Source organism: Cupressus sempervirens, chromosome 4 (assembly GCF_028749045.1).
Source record: "Cupressus sempervirens isolate cs-2001-9-10 chromosome 4, ASM2874904v1, whole genome shotgun sequence".
NCBI lineage: Eukaryota > Viridiplantae > Streptophyta > Pinopsida > Cupressales > Cupressaceae > Cupressus > Cupressus sempervirens.
In genome coordinates, this window is record NC_143121.1 from 59375505 (window position 1) to 59394770 (window position 19266).

The window sequence follows — 19266 nt, forward strand, 5'->3', positions numbered from 1 at the left end:
GAATTGGAACTTTAGGCCTAGTTGTAGACCAATCCCACAACCACTACTAGTACATGCATCTAAGAGAGATAAGCTATCTAGAAGCTTCCAGATCATCCAATGATCAACTCCATAGCCTCCATTCATTCCAAGTAACAAAAGAGAAATCTTCAAATACCCATGCATCAAGAGTTATTTTGCTATAAACTAAGAGCTCTAGATCAATGTCATTTTTGCATGACCAACTCTATTTTCTCTATCTTCACCATCCTTCAAGAAATGTCTAATGTCTCCTAAAAGAATAAATCAACTACAAGAGTTCCACTCATCAAACGATTAATTATTAGTCAATTTCATCAAAACAAACTTCTTCAAGCTTTGCAAGCTAAGAAATCTTAATAGAAGAAATACCAAGAACTATAAACTCTCTGAATCCTTACATGCAAGAAACATGTAATTCATAAAAATGGGCTTTGATACTAATTGAAGGGAAATGAGAGCATCCTAGAATTTATTTATGATTAGTATGTACATCCTATATATAATAGTTCCTTGTACAACTTCTAATAAAAAAATAAAAGTGCATACTACTATGCTATAAAAGCAGAAATAGACATAGTTGATTTCCAACAATTAAAACCTTAAAGGAAAGTGATCACAAATTACTAATCTAAAAAAATTTTAGTAGCATCATGACATAGAGATTATTATTCTACAATCATGAAACTAGAAGAATAAGATAGAATATAGAACATAGATATACATGGGGAAAACCTTTCCAACTAAAAACCCCACCCTCCAAACCATCAAGCTAATGTATTATTGAGCAACAAGTTACAATACATTTTCAGCCTTCATATGTAGATTTACATCTTGCTCCATTCTAGAGAAAATTTGGCAGCATAACCTTGTGCAAATAACTTCTCATCTCTCTCTACATTCTCTACAACAATGCTTTGTACTTATAGAGTTTTCATATATGAGGAAATAGTTTTTAAAGTGTCTGCATTCAATGCATTTACAAATTATTTTAGAAAATTCCTTATGCACAACCCTTGCATAAAAATAAAGTATAAGAGAATAAATCACCAAAAAATAGAAGCTTTCTAATTGTCTACTCCAAGTATTTTTCTTGTGGAAGAATCCAGTTTCATTTAGCAACTTTCCAAGAAAGTACAAGTAGTTATTGCTCCAAGTTTATTATATACAACCATATATTGCTCTAAGTTTGTTTAGTATTTAGATATTTTTCTTTCCAGATTTGTAGTTTTACTCTCTGGATTTGTAATAATCTGAATCAATTAATAGAAAGTAAGAATGCAATAAAACTTGTCAATTTTTAGTATATTATGATTTTGATCGTGTCTCCATTTATCTATTCCATGCTGTATTTTTTTTTACATTTTTTGGAACCAAGTTTTTTCTTCTCATACAAGTTAAATACGCCATTGCTGAGTGTTGGTTGCTTTGGCTTGGTCTCCACTGCCAAGTGATTTTAACTGAGTCAGTCCATATTGACTTAGCAACTCAGCCATTGTACTACCAAGTGTCTCATGTTAGAATATTAATTGCAATTGGTCATTTGTCCCTAGAGCCAAATATCCACCTACCATCCCTAATGACTTGCACAACAGTCATAAACATGAATGCGGTAGGTGAGTTTCTCAAATTCAAAAACGACAGGGAAAATATTTGGCCAAAGACAAAAAAGGAATGTTTGATTCATTTTTGTAGACTCATTAGAGAGAGTTCAATAGAGTAGAGAAGTTGCAGAGAAGAAAGAAGAAAAAGTGATCAACAGATCAGTCATTGCAGAGACAAAAGGAATCATTGTCATGCCTGCAGTTGCACATGTTTCTACCTATCATTCTGTAATTTTATAGTTTATTGTTTTATTCGTCCTATTGAAGTTGTGATTGCTCCAAAGGTTATTGTATGTAGCCATTAGTGCTATAAGGTTAAAGTTTGAAGTTTTTATAGTTTGAAGTTTTAGGGTTATTTTAGGTTTTTCTAGTTGAAGCCGAATGCTCGCATATTTTGTAATGTTTTAAATCCAAGTTGAATAGAAATCAAGAAGGCATACTTGAATCCATTGCTCTTTCCTTGTTCACTGCATTTGAAAATTTTATTTGAAAGCTTCAAATTTTGGCTCTCTAGTTTTAATGGTGAAAGTTGTTCATGTTATAAATTTCCACTCGGTCTTGTCTTGTTAAAGTTTTTATTTTTCGTAGTGGTCACTGAGTTCACTCAATGCATTCTTCTACTAAGTTCACTCTGTGCTTCCTTCTACCAAGCTCCACCCTATAGTGGTTATCGAGCTCACTCGGTATCCTTTGGCTATCGAGTTGTTGTTCATCTATTATCGAGTTCTCTCGATAAGGTCTTCTATCATTCAGTTCCTTTGGTTATCGAGAAAAAAAAATTGTGACTTGGTAATAGTGTTTATCAAGCAATATTTTAGGGTGGTAAAATTATTTTTAGCGTTGTGCAAGTCAATTCTAGGGTTTATATTTTTTGGTTATATTTTTTATATGGTATCAGAGCTTTGAGGCCCCACATCCACAGTGAGTTAGGGCATTTGTTTTTGTTTGAGATATTTATCATTGCAGGAGATGTAGGAAAGATATGGCAGTAGCCACCACCTTTCAATGGAAAAAATTATGATACATGGGCAAAGAAGATTAAAACCATTATGGTTGCAAATAATATGTGAGAGTTTGTAGTTAATGGATTCAATGATTTGATAGAACTAGCTCAGTATGCTGCTCTCACAAATGCACAAAAGACTCATTTGAAAGAGTCAAGGAGGAAGGATGCTAAGGCATTAAGTTTGATTGAAACAACAATGAAAGAGATAGTTTTTCCAAAGATTTGAATAGCAAATTATGCAAAGGAAGCATGGGATATCCTTGAGATGAACTTCAAGGGGACAGATAAAGTCCGTACAGTAAAGCTATAGATTATAAGGGGGGAGTTTGAGAACCTTCAGATGAAAGAAAATGAATCAATTGCAGATTTTAGTTCAAGGACCTCAAATGTTATTAATCAACTAAAATCAAATGGAGAAGACTATCAAGAACAGAGGATAGTGGAGAAGATATTGAGGAGTTTACCTCACGAATATGAAAATTTGGTCATGACCATAGAAGAGGCAAAAGACCTCACTATTTTGACAATGGATGAGTTGATGGGTACCCTTCAAACCCATGAGCATAGGATCAATAGATCTACATCTTCTACTTCCAAAGAGAAAGCATTCAAGGCTCAGTCAAATCCAAGAGGAAGGGGGAGAGGAAGAAATGGCTCAAGCAAAAACTCCAGAGGTAGAGCCCAAGGTAATGGAGGACAAAGAAATGTTGTAGAAGAAAGCTCAAGAAGAACAGATGGAGCAAGTAGCTCACAAAATACTTGAAGAGGAGGTAAGAAAAACTACAACTCAAATATGAGTAATGTAGAATGCTACTACTATCATAAATATGGGCATTATGCAAGTGAATGTTGGAAGAAGCAAAATGATCAGCTAGGAGAAGCAAATGTGGCTGACGTGAACATGGGAAGTGGAAACAATGCCACTGCCTTCATCATGTGTAATGTTGGTAAAGAAGGAAGCCCTGAGGTTTGGTACCTTGATAGTGGATGTAGCAACCACATGAGTGGTAATGAAACATTTTTTTCATTCATTGATGAGAGGTTCAAATCTGAGATTAAAATGGGTAACAATGGAACCTTACGAGTTGTGGGCAAAGGATCTATTATGGTCTGCACCAAGGAAGGTGAGAAGAAGGAAATACAAAATGTATATTTTGCCCTTGGTATGAAGCACAATTTGATGAGCATTGGTCAGCTCATTCAAAATGGATACAAAGTGTTGATGGAGAATGACATGTGTGTCATTCAAGAAAAGGATGGGAGCAAGAATTTGCTTGCAGCAGTTCAAATGAAAAAGAACAAAATGTTTCCCTTCAGAATAGAGACACATTTCTCATCTCAAGTTTGTACTGCACCTCACACACAATCAGCTCTAAGGAGTGCGATTGAAGACCCCTCATGGCTATGGCACCTCAGGTATGGTCATCTTGAATATGCTGATTTAAATTTTTTGTCAAATAAAAGAATAGTAGAAGGTTTGCCACATGTAGGAAATTCATGTGACAAGTGTGTATTTTGGGTAAGCAACATAGGCTTTCCTTTAATTTTGGAGATTCTAGGAGGGCTAGATAGCCATTAGAATTAGTGCATACTAACCTAGTCAGTCCTTTGCAAGTTACTTCTATTGGGGGGAGTACCTATTTCATGACATTTATTGATGATTTCAGTCATAGGACATCGGTGTATTTAAAAAAAAAAAATTTGAAGCATTTGATAAATTTGTAGAATTTAAAGCCCAGGCTAAAAGAGAATGTGGACACTATATTAAGGTCCTAAGATCAAATAGAGGAGGGGAGTATACCTCCAATTCTTTTGTAAATTTTTACAAGAAACATGGCATAAAGAAAGAGCTCACAACTAGCTATACGCCATAGCAGAATGGAGTGGCTGAAAGAAAGAACATGACCATTGTTGAAATGGCAAGGAGCATGATGAAAGAGAAAGGCCTCCCAACTAAATTTTGGGGACAGGTTATGGCAACATCAGTTTACCTAATTAATAGGTTTCCTGCAAAGGCAGTTCGTGATAGAATTCCAATGGAATAATGGTCACAAGAAAGATGGATAGTTAAACACCTAAGGGTGTTCAGGTGTGTTGCATATGTACATGTGCCTAAAGAGAAAATGCAGAAATTGGATGACAAATGTGTGAAGTGCATCTTCATAGGGTACAACTTAGAATGAAAGGCATACAGATTGTATGATCCATTGAACAACAAGATAACTCTTTCAAGAGATGTGGAATTTTTTGAAAATTAGTCTTGGTATGGTTCAATTGATGAGTCACTGAGCACATCAAGTAAAGTGCAAATTATGAGTGAAGAAGATGCTAATGAACAACAAGAAGAAGGAGCAGATAGAAGAAAAGGAAAGCAACCTCAATCCTTACTAAGCTCCTCTAGGCATGACCGAGTGTCAGTACCAAGAAACTATAGCGAAGATGCTGATCCCACACTCTCCTCCCTGTTACCAAAAAAGACCAAGAGTCTTAGGAAGATATACCAAGATGAAATGTATGAAGATTATGATGAGAGTGTTAATTTTACACTATTTTCTCATAGTGATCCAATATATTTTGAAGAAGCTATTAAGGAGAAGAAATGGTTTAAGGCCATGGATAAGGAAATAGATGCTATAGAAAGAAATGAGGCATGGGAGCTAACTGAATTGCCTCCCAAGAAGCAAGTGATTGGAGTGAAATGTGTCTACAAGATCAAATGCAATGCTGAAGGGAAGATTGATAGGCATAAAGAAGGGTTGGTAGTTAAGGGCTACAAATAGCAATATGGTAGAGATTATGATGAGACATATGCCCCTATTTCAAGAATGGAAACCGTGCGTGTTGTCATAGCAGTTGCAGCTCAGCACAAGTGGAAGGTATTCCAAATGGATGTGAAGTCTACCTTCCTAAATGGTGTACTGAAGGAAGAAGTGTATGTGAAGCAGCCACCTAATTATGAAGTTGTAGGTGAAGAGAACAAAGTATATAAATTGAAGAGAGCTCTTTATGGGCTCAAGCAAGCTCGAAGGGCATGGTATAGTAGGATTAACTCATATTTGATGAGCAATGGCTTCAGCAAAAGTAATGGTGAGCCCACTCTTTACATCAACATAGGAGATGGTAATGTATTGATTGTTGTCTTGTATGTAGATGATTTGATTTTTACTACAAATGATCAGGCTCTAATTGTTGAGTTCAAAGGGGTCATGAAAAGTGAATTTGAAATGATAGACCTAGGTCTCTTGAAATACTTTCTAGGCATAGAAGTAAAACAAATGCATGATGGCAGTTTTATTTCTCAAGAAAAATATGCGGGGTAGACTTTGGAGAGATTTAAAATGCAGAACAGTAAAGCATCCCCCACACCAACAACAATAGGTTTGAATTTGAGCAAGGAAGTCGCAAGAGAGTGGATCCAACACTATACAAGAGTATGGTTGGAAGTTTAATGTATTTGACTGTAACTTGGCCAGACCTAATGCATGCAATAAGTCTAATTTCTAGATTTATGGAAATACCAAAGGATTCCCCTTGTCAAGTGAGAAAGAGGATCCTAAGGTATGTGAAAGGTACCAAGAGATTTGGAATTTTGTATACTGCAAATGATGATTTCAAGTTGGTGGGATACATAGATAGTGATTGGGTTGGAAGTTTAGATGATAGGAAGAGAACTTTCGGATATATGTTTCATATGGGATCAAGTGCAATTTCATGGGCATCCAAGAAGTAACCTATTGTTTCTCAATCTATAGTAGAGGCTGAGTATATAGTAGTAAATGCAATAGCATGTCAAGCTATTTGGTTAAGGAGGATCTTGACTGATTTGAATGAAAGGCAAGAGAATGGAACCACAATTTATTGTGACAACATCTCATCAATTGCATTGTCTGAGAATCTAGTCTTCCATGGGAGAAGCAAACATATAGAGATCAAATATCACTTCATCAAAGAGTTGGTGGAGAATGGGGATATCAAAATGAATTTTTGTAAGTGTGAGTAGTAGCTACTAGACATTTTTACCAAGCCATTAGGCATTGAAAGTTTTGTACACCTAAGAGAGTCTCTTGGTGTAGTTGATTTGGATCAATAGTTATCCTTGTTTGTTTGGCTCAGGATAAAGGGGGAGTGTTGGAATATTAATTGCAATTGGTTGTTTCTCCTTGGAGCCAATTGCCCACCTACCATCCCTGATGACTTGTACAATAGTCATAAACATGAATGCGGTAGGTAAGTTTTTCAAATTCAAAAATGAGAGGGAAAATATTTGGCCAAAGACAAAAAAGGAATGTTTGATTCATTTTTGTAGACTCATCAGAGAGAGTTCAGCAGAGTAGAGAAGTTGCAGAGAAGAAAGAAGAAAAAGTCATCAACAGATCAGTCGTTGCAAAGATAGAAGGAATCATTGTCGTGCCTGTAGTTGCACATGTTTCTACCTATCATTTTGTAAGTTTATAGTTTATTGTTTCATTCATCATGTTGAAGCTATGATTTCTCCAGGTGTTATTGTATGCAGCCATTAGTGTTGTAAGGTTGAAGTTTGAAGTTTTTCTAGTTTGAAGTTTTTGGGTTATTTTAGGGTTTTTTGGTTGAAGCTGAATGCTCCAAGATCTTGTAATGTTCTAAATCCAAGTTGAATAGAAAAAAAGTAGGCATACTTGAATCCATTGCTCTTTCCTTGTTCATTGCATTTGAAAATTTTATTTGAAAGCTTCAACTTTTGGCTCTCTGGTTTTAATGGTGAAAGTTGTTTACGTTATAAATTTCCACTCGGTCAAGTCTTGTTAAAGTCTTTATTTTTTGCAGTGGTCACCGAGTTCACTCGGTGCGTTCTTCTACCGAGCTCCACCTTGCAGTGGTTACCGAGCTCACTCTGTATCCTTTGGCTACCAAGTTGTTGTTTTTCTATTACCAAGTTCTCTCGATAAGGTCTTCCATCATTTAGTTCCTTTGGTTACCGAGAAAGCAAAATTGTCACTTGGTAATAGTGTTTACCAAACAATATTTTAGGGAAGTAAAATTTTTTTTAGCAATGTGCAAGCCAATTCTAGGGTTTTTATTTTGTGGTTATATTTTTTACATCTCAGCCTTTACCTTGTTGATCATTCCTTTAATGACCAAGTAACACAAACTTACCTTGCCTCATTACCCATTTGTCGACTAGCTCATCCCCCTCTGCAGATAATTTTTTTTTGGGAATTTATTTGTCTTAATTTTGTAGTCCATTTACTTTATGAATTCTCTGAGTGTAAGTAGTTTTTTATTCTTTTGATTTGTTTACTGCATGATCCTTTATGAAGTCTATGGCCATCTGTAAATTTTTTTGGATAATTTCCACTGATAATGTTCATTATAGGATATCATATATATTTTATATTTCACTCACTATATGAACTTTCCTTTTAAGAAGCCAATAATATGCTACAGTCAGATTCATAAGTAAGTGATACAGAAGGTTGGAAGCCATTTTTTAAGCTTATGTATTAGCCCTGTCATATTTTCATTGCATAGAGAAATTGTAGATATTAGAATATTGAAGGAAATTTATGCCTTTCTTAATTTGCTCCAAATTGTAAGTTGGATGAATTTTTGTGCCATCATCAAGTTATAAGGGCACATATCCAATAATGCCTTATAAATACTGTTAGAAGTTGTAATCTTTCCTTGGTGTGTTTATAAACCAAGGTTAGACCTTCTTTATTTATTGTTGTAATATATTAGGATATAAGCCAAGGTATCCTAATATATTTCTTTTTTGTCCTTTTACCACTACATCTTATTTTGTCATCTAGTGGAATATGTGAGGACAAATATTTATTATAATTTGTAATTTAGATTATTCCTCCTTAAGAGGAATCTCACACTTGGCCTCACACACTTATGAATGGTGGCATTCATAGACATGGGAGTTACATTCTAACTCCTCTCTCTCATCTCTATTTAAGAGATGACCCTCTTCTCTCATTTCACAATGAGGTTTCTTCCTCTTCTCAATTATTGTATGAGCAATTGCTCTCTTGCTCTCTCTCTCTTTCTTCTTAGGCTTTTCATGCCTCATTCATAATGTCACAAGGGATTTTCTTTGCTTTCCCCTTTCCAAATATCTTGTCTCATGGTGTTGGAGCTTGAAGCTTTCTCTCTCCTATTTTATGGTAATATCTTATCATGCATTTACTCACTTAGATTCTTTCCTGGTTTTGCTTATTTACATATTTCTTTTTCCATTTCTAACATGGTATCAGAGAAGTTTAATCTTTGTTTTGAGTGTTTGCATCAAGGTACAATTCGAAGGAGACTCTTGAGAGAGATTTCACTAATTTCTCCTTTAATCTTCTTAAGATGGAAGAAATTGAATTTTTTTTTAGATTTGGCTGGTTTACCGCCAAACCTGATTAACTTCTATTTGCTCTAATTTGTGTAGGTTACTTCTTATTTTTTATTAGTTTTCATCTCACCCCTTTGGCAGGCTTGCCGCCAAAAGGGTTTTCCTATCTAGATATCATTTTTTTTACTCTTGTTTTGACATATTGTTGATAAAGAATTTTTTTTCCAATTTTTTCCTATGTCATGGTTTTTTCGGGTGTTAAGAATCAAACATCTTCGGGTTTCGAACCACGAACCTCCTAATATACATAATATTGTTCTACCTATTCTTTATGTTCTTTTATTTGTGATATCTGGGCTCTGTTCTTTACATTCGGATGACTTTCAACATGCTTCCATGGACATGGCAGGGATTGCCACACAGATTTTTTGAGGCTTTCAACGACTGAGCTTTCCTTAAGGGGATTATAATTGGTGGGTTTCCCTTCAAGCTCTCTTAGCATTTCTTGGGCTCTTTTGTAGGACTTCAAGTGAGAATCAAGTCCCCATGGCCCATTTGCAGATGTTGGCTTTACGTTCTGTAGCATTGATTTGGCCTCAGAAACCCTTCCTTGGTGCATTAGACATATACCAAGATTGCACATCTTATTGTTGTCTAGTTCAATTGACAACGCTTTTTGGTATACAGCCTCAGCAGCAACGTAATTGGACTGTTGCATATACGCCCAACCCAAGTTTCCCAGTAATCTTTTAGCCTCTTGTTCTATAGAGACTTGGAATTTCTTCCCCTGGGATCTGGCAGTCTTGGTTCTTTTCCCATTAAATGCCAAGCCCTGATGAATCATGTTGAGCTTGTGCTTCAACAGTGCAATCTGGTCATCTAATCTTCCACATCTCTTGTACAAGTCCAGAAGTACATTGTCCAGAGACTCTTGTGCTTGATCAGAGCAACAGTTTCTCAGTGACTTGATCGCCTCAATTGCTTCTTTGGGCCTGTTTTACTATTTCATGACTATTGCCATGTCTTTCAGAGCACTATCTACCCTGCCTCCACTACACTAAATCTGCTCCCTCACAATCTCAAAAGATTGTAAAAGAAACCTTCTCACGCCGTCGCTGGTTCATATCCTTCGTTGTGGCAGGAGCTATGGGGAGCCCAGGCAATGGCATTGACGCTGGCGTGGTGCCTTTGCAGCTCAGCCACGGGCAGAGTTGGGTACCTGATGTCCAAGACAATGACTTTGGGAGAATCCATGATGATGGTAGCCATGTAGCGGGGGTCCTGCTTGTTCCACCTGAGCCGCACAAGGGGCTAGGTGCTGGAGCTCTCGTAGATGATGGTGGAGTGCTCCTTTTCGCGCAGGTCGAACACGCGGACAGACCCATCGGTGCTCATTGAGGCGAAGACACCCGTGCCGCCCCAGGCAATGTCGTAGAGTTCCTTGTCGTGCGCAATGAGCTGCATGTCCACCATGCCCTTGTCGATGTCCCAGATGGTGCAGGTCATGTCGATGCTGGATGTCCCGATGCGCTTGGGTTCTACCTCATTCCAGTCGAAAGAGGTGAGCTGTTCGATCCCTAGTCCTCCGAGACAACGGAGACCACCGATAGTCTCTGCGCAAGGCGGTCCTTTACCTTCCCAAGCCTACTCCATGTTGACAAATCTAAGCAACCTAAATCAAAAGCACCGATAAGAACTCCAGGAATTAACCCACATGTGATTTTTAACCCAAATGAGATTATTTCAAGGTCAGTTCAGCGTCAAGTCAACTCAGAGAAAACCATCCTCTGGGCCTTGCACATGTTATTGTATTAGGGCACTTTACTGAAAGTATATGTTTCAAGATCTTCATGTATTGGCTATTTTTCCTTCGCCTTCCACCGTTTGTACCTATTAATCCAAATGTGTACCCCAAGCTATCCAACAGTGTCCAATCCGACCATAGAAAAGAAAAGGGCAATCAATACTTACAGTCAGACCATTGTCCTTCTTGGCCTGGCCTGCTTGAGTACGAAGTTAGTTGCTTGCAGATCACAAGCCTCCTGCTCATACTTCACAACATACATCCTTATCAAAAAATTGAACAGTACAATTATCAATAGCGACCATTCTAAATCTCGGAATGCTCATAAAAGCCGCTCCATGCTCTGCTCGATTTGGTCACTAAGTGTTTGACAAAATCTGTCTACCAGACAAGGCCTTCAGAGCTCATCCCCATTCATCCTTTTCAACCCACTTCTTTTCTTGAGTCCAATCCAATCAATTCCAGCTTTAATCTACAATGGGTTCTATAGTACTTACTTCCTTCTCCATCATCACAATCACTGTCACCTGCTACCAAAAATGAATAAAAAGAAAAACCAAAACAAACCCACTTTAGTTTTAATTAATACATATTTGGTTGTGTGGGTGGATCTATCGTAGATCCATTGATTGGGTCAGATAGATATTCCTTTGCCTTCCTCTCTCCCTCCAAATGGAGGAGTCGGAGCTGAAAATTCAGTCTGGGCCTAGGAAATGATAGAGATTACCCGTATTTGGTATTGGCTGCCCTTTCCTCATTTATCTGACGCTTGTTCTTTTTTCCCAGGTGGAGTTTAGTTTTTAGGCCTGTTGGTTTCTATCTGCCACTTTACTGTATTTATCTGTGAGAAATGACAGAGATTTTGAATATCTCTGGCATCATTATGAAGTTTCTATATTCCCACTCTGTAGTTTATAACAGCTATTCTGACAGTAACTATTTTTAGAAATTTTGTTTGATTCTTTATTTTAAATTTCGAAGCCCTATTTCAAGCATACCCTCAGCAAAAGCCTCGCTGTTAGAGTAGATAATCCAAGCAAAATTTGCTTATATTAATATTTCTTTTAAGTAACATCTTCTTTTAATTCTTTTTTATTCTTTTCTTTTGCCATCAAAATTGTGGTGTAAAAATGATATGATTGAATTATTATTTAAGACACTTTGTCTTTATTCATCATAGTCATTCTTCTTGATATATTTTTTATAGAAGTATCTTTTCAATGTTTTTTGTTAAAGGTAAATATTATGACTTATCGTATATTTATTTAAGTATATATGGGTGAACACATATACATCCAAATAAATATATAATTTCATTTATGACTATTATGATTGAGAACTTATTATATACCTTCACAAAATGAATTGAGTACCCATGTTTACCCTTAATGGAGTTTTATACCTGATATCTATATTTAGTTGATCTTCCTTAAATCATTTTACTTAATTGGATTATGAGTAATCTTACACATTTGCCTTCATTTTGATTTTTCGATGTGCCCATAGTTGCACTTTTATGCTTTTATAGCATTGTTCTATGCCCATGTTGGCACTTTCTGGTTTTATACCAATGATCTACATGATTTATATGATTTTTTTTTTGAGTTGCATAGGGAGCCAATTTTTTTCAAGGATAACTATGTAGGTCCCCTCAGTATAACTGATACATAGTTTCCTTATCTGGCCCATGGAGTATCCCTCCATCCTATATTGGTATGCACTCATTTTATATGGAGTTTCCCTCCATTTGATCCTATCTGCTCCATTTTGATAGGATAATATTTTTATGGAGTTTCCCTCCATTTGGTTCGATTGGTTCCATTTTGAAAGATTGATATTTATATGAAGTTTCCCTCCATTTGATTTTATATGCTCTACTTTGCAAGGTTAATATTTATGGAGTTTCCCTCCATGATTGTTTCATTTTTTGTTCCTCAATATAGAGGATGTTATTATTGGAGTTTTCCCTCCAAATTCAAATAATTTTATCCAATTTGAAGGCAATATGTTGTTACACCCTCATAATCCATTCGTTTGAGTATCCTAACAAATCATGATAATTCTACTTTGATCAGCATGTCTCTCCTTTATGTTATTTTCATATATTAATGTGATAATGATCTGCACACATTATTGCTTAGATCATGAGTCCTGCATATTATGGAGGGATGCCCCCATTAGCTTGCAGTGGGATGATTCATTAGTGGACTGTCTATATCCACATGATTGATGCAATGTTGATGCACGTATCATTAGTTGGCCTTGTTTGTTGTCATTTGTGCATTAGTATAATATTCTTTTCATGAGAGTATTGATCAAGCTTTTTACTCAATTTGTCCTTGTTGACAATTTTTTGAGCATATACTTTATCTTGATATCAGGTTATCTCCATTGTTTTGTGATAACATGCTTTACTCATTGTTTCTCTATGAGAGCTTTATTATCCTTATTCAAAAGGATTTTGAATTTGCATATATGATGGCATTCTACTTGTGGATATTTGTCTTATTTTTTGTTTTTTTTTTCAGGTGATCCATCAAGGAACCTTCTTGATTTTTCAAATATGAAGATCTGCCTATACTTCCACTTGATCACATTCAAAGGACTCATCTACTTCTCTTGGATCTGCAAATGTACCATATGGCTTGAAGTCAATCAAATCACTTCATATTGAAGATTAAGTTGCAGATTTTTGTAAAAAATATGGGTTTAATACCCTTTGATGTAATTTCCCCAAGTAAAGATTAAAGGGGGGTGTTAGAAGTTGTAATCTTTCCTTGGTGTGTTTATAAACCAAGGTTAGACCTTCTTTATTTATTGTTGTAATATATTAGGATATAAGCCAAGGTATCCTAATATATTTTTTTTTTGTCCTTTTACCACTACATCTTATTTTGTCATCTAGTGGAATATGTGAGGACAAATATTTATTATAATTTGTAATTTAGATTATTCCTCCTTAAGAGGAATCTCACACTTGGCCTCACACACTTATGAATGGTGGCATTCATAGACATGGGAGTTACATTCTAACTCCTCTCTCTCATCTCTATTTAAGAGATGACCCTCTTCTCTCATTTCACAATGAGGTTTCTTCCTCTTCTCAATTATTGTATGAGCAATTGCTCTCTTGCTCTCTCTCTCTTTCTTCTTAGGCTTTTCATGCCTCATTCATAATGTCACAAGGGATTTTCTTTGCTTTCCCCTTTCCAAATATCTTGTCTCATGGTGTTGGAGCTTGAAGCTTTCTCTCTCCTATTTTATGGTAATATCTTATCATGCATTTACTCACTTAGATTCTTTCCTGGTTTTGCTTATTTACATATTTCTTTTTCCATTTCTAACAAATACATATTTTTTGTCCATGTTTCTCTAAAGTACTTCTCATCACAAATGTCAAGGATGCATTGAATGACACAATGCATTAAATAATTTTTTAAATTGTTCATTTTAGATCTATCATATGCAACCTTCACTCATATAAAGAATAATGATGTTCTATACAACATCATCAATATTTTAAAAATTCTTTTCCATCCCAAGTAAATCCAAGATAAAAGTTGCTTGATTCGAAGATAAAACTACCTTAGATTTTCTGAAAATTGATGTATATAATAATGAAAACATGGAAATAAATAGATATGGTAAAGGTGACTTGGTTCAAAAATAAAATTAACTCAGATTTTCTAAAAACAATGATCAAACATGAAAATAAATTGATTTACAATAGGAGCAAGGAAAAATAGTTTGTAAACATAATGTTTTTACCAAAATACAGATGCTATCCACTACCATATTTTCTCTAATTTATATTAACAAAAATTCATGGATTATTTTGATATAAAATAATTAATCTTATAGGTCCACTAAGCATTGCTCTATGTTCATTTCATAATCTCTCTTTATGTTACTCTATTGTATAATGATAGTGAATTATCACATGTGAAAAAGGAAAAGGACTTGGCTTTTTTTTGTGTAATTAGCTTCCCAAGTTCCACTACAAACCTATTTTTAACTTTTAGGATTTATAAAGTATATTGGAATATCTAATTTTAGTCCCTAGTTCAATCTTATTTTTAGCTCTGGGTTGATTCTGATTTTCATGTTTTGTACATTCTCATTTCAAAATACACGTTTCAAAATACAGTTCATTGTAGATATTTCAATGCTTCATTATCATTCAAGAGTTTCAGTTTGTTTTCCTTTTTACAGTTTAGGCATACATTTTTTTAAATTCCTTCTCCAAACTAAAGGTTCCTATCCTCAACATAGAGTAGCTATAGGAATAGAAAATAGATCATAAATAAATGGAATGCAATGATTCAATATCTTCAATGGAACTATATTTAATTTATATAACAATCAAGAAAAAAATCAATGATTATAGAGTTCTATTGAATTTGAATGTATTCTTTGAGTAGCTAGATTTAGAAATAATTCTCCCACAAAGGTACTAAAAATATCTTTGGAACTTTATAATATCATGAGACAATTGTAAGGTCCACCATTAGATATTTAACTTATTCAAGCCCTTTATAAACATCTAATGTATTGTAGACATAAATTATGGTGCATAGAATTCATGATGTTACTAAAAATATTGTTAGTAGATTTAGAATACACAGATCCATGAAACCTTCTAATATTTTAAAATTTTCTAAAATATATGTCATTTCCATTTCCAAGATATATATATATATATCACTGTAGATAAGGATTTGAAAGAATAAGCTTTAACTTGCCATTGTACAACAACTACTAGCTTAATATGTTGCAATCACCTTTGAACCAAGTATTTATGGTAGCAAATAAAAAATAGCTATATCTCATTCAAATCTTTCAAACTCTTACAAGGTTGCACTTAGCCTTCATTTGGTATTGCAAGCTATTATAACTACTATTAAAATATCAAAGGTATAAAATATATATCATAAAACATGTCAACAAAAGTTTAGATTAGTATTTGTTAGAGTTTGTAGCCTAGAGAGAAACAAAGTCAATTAATTTAATGTCTTCAAGAATTTAGTGCATTGGAAATGATACAATAGTCATAAAAAATGAAGCAACTTCATCAAAGTTTCAATATTTTTCAAGATTGGCAATTTTATTTTGCACACATAATGAAGCAATTTATTTGGTGATAATTTACGATAAATTGTGTTTGTATTGAATGTTCTAACAAAATTATAAGGAAACTTGAAACAAAGAATATAACCATTTTCACATAACCCATAATATATCTCAAATAAATATGCAATGCAAATCCACATGCAAGAGAATAGACAACATACCTACACAATTTGTGACACAAGATATGTCTTGGGAAACCCTCATTGAGAAAAAAAAAACTAGCCTCCAAAAGCATCCATCAACATGTATTATTCATCAAAAAACACCATTGCAATAGAACCATGGAAGCCTTCAAAGCCATAGTCACACCAAGCAATCTATGTGAACATGCATGAATCCACACATCCCATGCCATGCTTCCAACCTTCACAAATGCTCCCTTCGCTAACCTAACAAGCCTTGTCCTACTTGACTCTTGCCCTTTTTGTACTTTTGTTTTATCACTACAACTACCCTTTTGTCTGCTTATATAGTAGCAAGTCTCACAAAACTACAAAGTGATATTACATAAACTATTGCTAAAACCATGTGCTACCTAACCCCTTGACCCGACATTTAATATTAGAAATTTAATTTATTTTCCCAATATTAAATAGTTACATGAAATATTATTATAATATTATAATACAACTCATCAAGTATATCCTATGGGAATCTTTACATGTTGTACGTCCATCTAGGTGTAACATTACATAATAAAATAAATTATTACAATATAGAGATATTATGCAATGTGTGCAACACCCATTTTCACAACAAAAATTTCATTCTTAGTAGTTTATGAAACCATTTTTATTGTAAGCACAATATTTACATTGATTAAAAAAAATTGAGGGTACATCATTTTTCTATCTTAATTAGGCAATATATTTTCCATTGATAATTCAGAGGTTAAATATTTGAAGAATGCTATATTTTTAAGAGATAGGTACATATGAATATACATATGTATCTCTATCCAAGTTTAAACTACTAAAATAAATTTTTCTTGCCTAATAGAGATTTCTCTCATGCCAATACTAAGCCTATGAATAGAAAATTCCTTGATTTATGGTTACTTTGTTGGGATTATTAATCCATCCATAAAATATCTAAAATCTAAAATATAGCATAGATGCCCCTTAGTCCTGGACTCTAACCTGAAAAAGCACACGTGTGGGCCCATATTAGGTTCCTATACCTTCCAACAAATTACACACACACACACACACACACACACACACACACACACACACACACACACACATAAAGAAATTAAGTTTGTATTCTTTAATGTCAATTTTGCTTCAATTGCTTAAAAAAAAAACTTATACTTAACTCATTGAAAATATAGCTTTTAAATATATTTAACTTATACATTGATTGCAACTAAAAAAATGTATTCTTTATTTGGATTTAAAAGCATAAATCTTTCTATAGGCCTTTGACCTTTCCTTTAAAATAAATAAATCTTCATCTTTTTAATTTATGCCTATCAAATACTCCAAAAATAGTACAACTCTTTGTTCCATTAATAAAAGAAAAAAGAATAATTAAGTTATTTATATTTCCTTACTATTTTATACATTAAAAATCATTATTTAAAGAGACATAATAGTTTTTTTAAATAGTAAAATAAAGTATGAATTCTCATCTTAATTTATATGTTTGATATTATTTAAAAATAAATACCAACAATGTAATGACAAAACTTATTCTACAAGTATTAATCTCCTCAAGTGACTTCCATAAAGTATTTACGCTAACTTGATTCAAATTCATTTATGAGAAAACATGCTAGGTCAGCATCAATGTTTTGATATGTAAAGCATGCAAATGCTTTTGTCTAGGAATCTAGTTTATGTTGCTCCCGTCTACATTTCATTTATAAGGTCCTCCTAATTTATATGTTGGATTTTATTTTTTAAAATAGTAGAATAAAGTATAAATTCTTCTCTCAATTTATATGTTGGATAATATTCAAAAATAAATACCGATAATGTAATGAGAAAACTTATTCTACAAGTATTAATCTCGTCAATGACTTCCATAAAGTATTTACTCTAGTTTGATTCAAATTCATTTATGAGAAAACATGCTACCAGGATCAATGTTATGATATGTAGAACATGCAAATGCTTTTTTCTAGAAATCTAGTTTATGTTGTTCCCTTCTATGTTTCATTTATAAGGTCCTAAAGTTAATATTCATGAGAACTCTCTAAGTCTTTAATTCTTGATGTATGCATTTATAATTGAAGGCTCTAATGAACTTTATTAATTAGTCAGAACCTTATTCTAGTGGATATCTCTTGTATACATTATTGAACAACATAGTCTTTATTTCTAGCTATGAATCATCAATACTACAAGGGAAGGATTGAAACTATAATAGAGCTTTGGTTATATTATGGAGGTCGAATAGTATAATAGTTATGTTATTGATTAGATTAATGTACATAGTATATATCGAGAAATGTCTATTCAGTTCTTAGGATGCATGAATGTATGTGTTGTGATGTACGATGAAAATTTTTGCAAAGGTTCATTCTAGAGGTCAAAATTCTCTCGAGTTACTAGATGCGCAAATGCATAAATTATGATGTATTAAAGTAGCTTATAAATTGGAACATTCTAACAGATAGATAGTCATTTTTGTATATTACACATCTTTACATTGTACAAATAAAAGAAAGGATTTTCAGTTTCTAGGATGCACCAATACATGAAATATAGAATAGAAAAAATTTATGAATTAGTACATCTTAAAGATCAGATAACCATTTCCTATATTTGATGGCAAAGCTTTATTTGGGCAGGTAATGTGACCTCTTCTAGTTGGGTTAGGTGTCTTGAGATTGATGCTTATGTTTTTAGATTTTGTTTACAATGCCTTTGTTGGTTGGTCCCCTACTCGGAGCAATTGTTGCAACTGCTGAACATCAATACTTACTAAGATTGGGAACTACTGACCATGAATGGAAGACCATAACATTCCTTTAGCGAAATGATACATATAACTAGTTAGCAATAGCTTTGTTCATCTCTATTAGACACTAAATTTGTATTACTCATAGACAGGAGAATGTGTTTCAATTGCTACCCTACATAATGGGCATAAGCTTAGATCAAGTTGTGAAGCATAAGAGTATGAATAGACAGTGATGTCAATATTTAAAGTTGTTGCTCTCTTTAATCTAGTCCATGATGGTAATGTTCTCTATAAGCAGATTCAGATGGATCATACATCAACTAAGGAATACCAAGAACTGAAGATGAGAGGAAGAATTTAATGTTAAAAGATGGCAATGTATTTAGGATCCATTTGAAAGAACGTCAATAAAATTCCCCAAGAAAAAAATTGAACAATCTTAGACAATTTCTCTAATACCAATGTCTGCAAT

At 34.0% G+C, this 19266-nt stretch overlaps 2 pseudogenes; both read right to left on the minus strand.

Annotated features, from left to right (window-relative positions):
* Positions 1–9272: 9272 nt before the first annotated feature.
* Positions 9273–9998, minus strand: LOC149559930 (protein POLLENLESS 3-LIKE 2 pseudogene; annotated as a pseudogene).
* Positions 9999–10054: 56 nt separating this feature from the next.
* LOC149559931 (WD repeat-containing protein LWD1-like) lies at positions 10055–11512 on the minus strand (annotated as a pseudogene).
* Positions 11513–19266: the final 7754 nt, after the last annotated feature.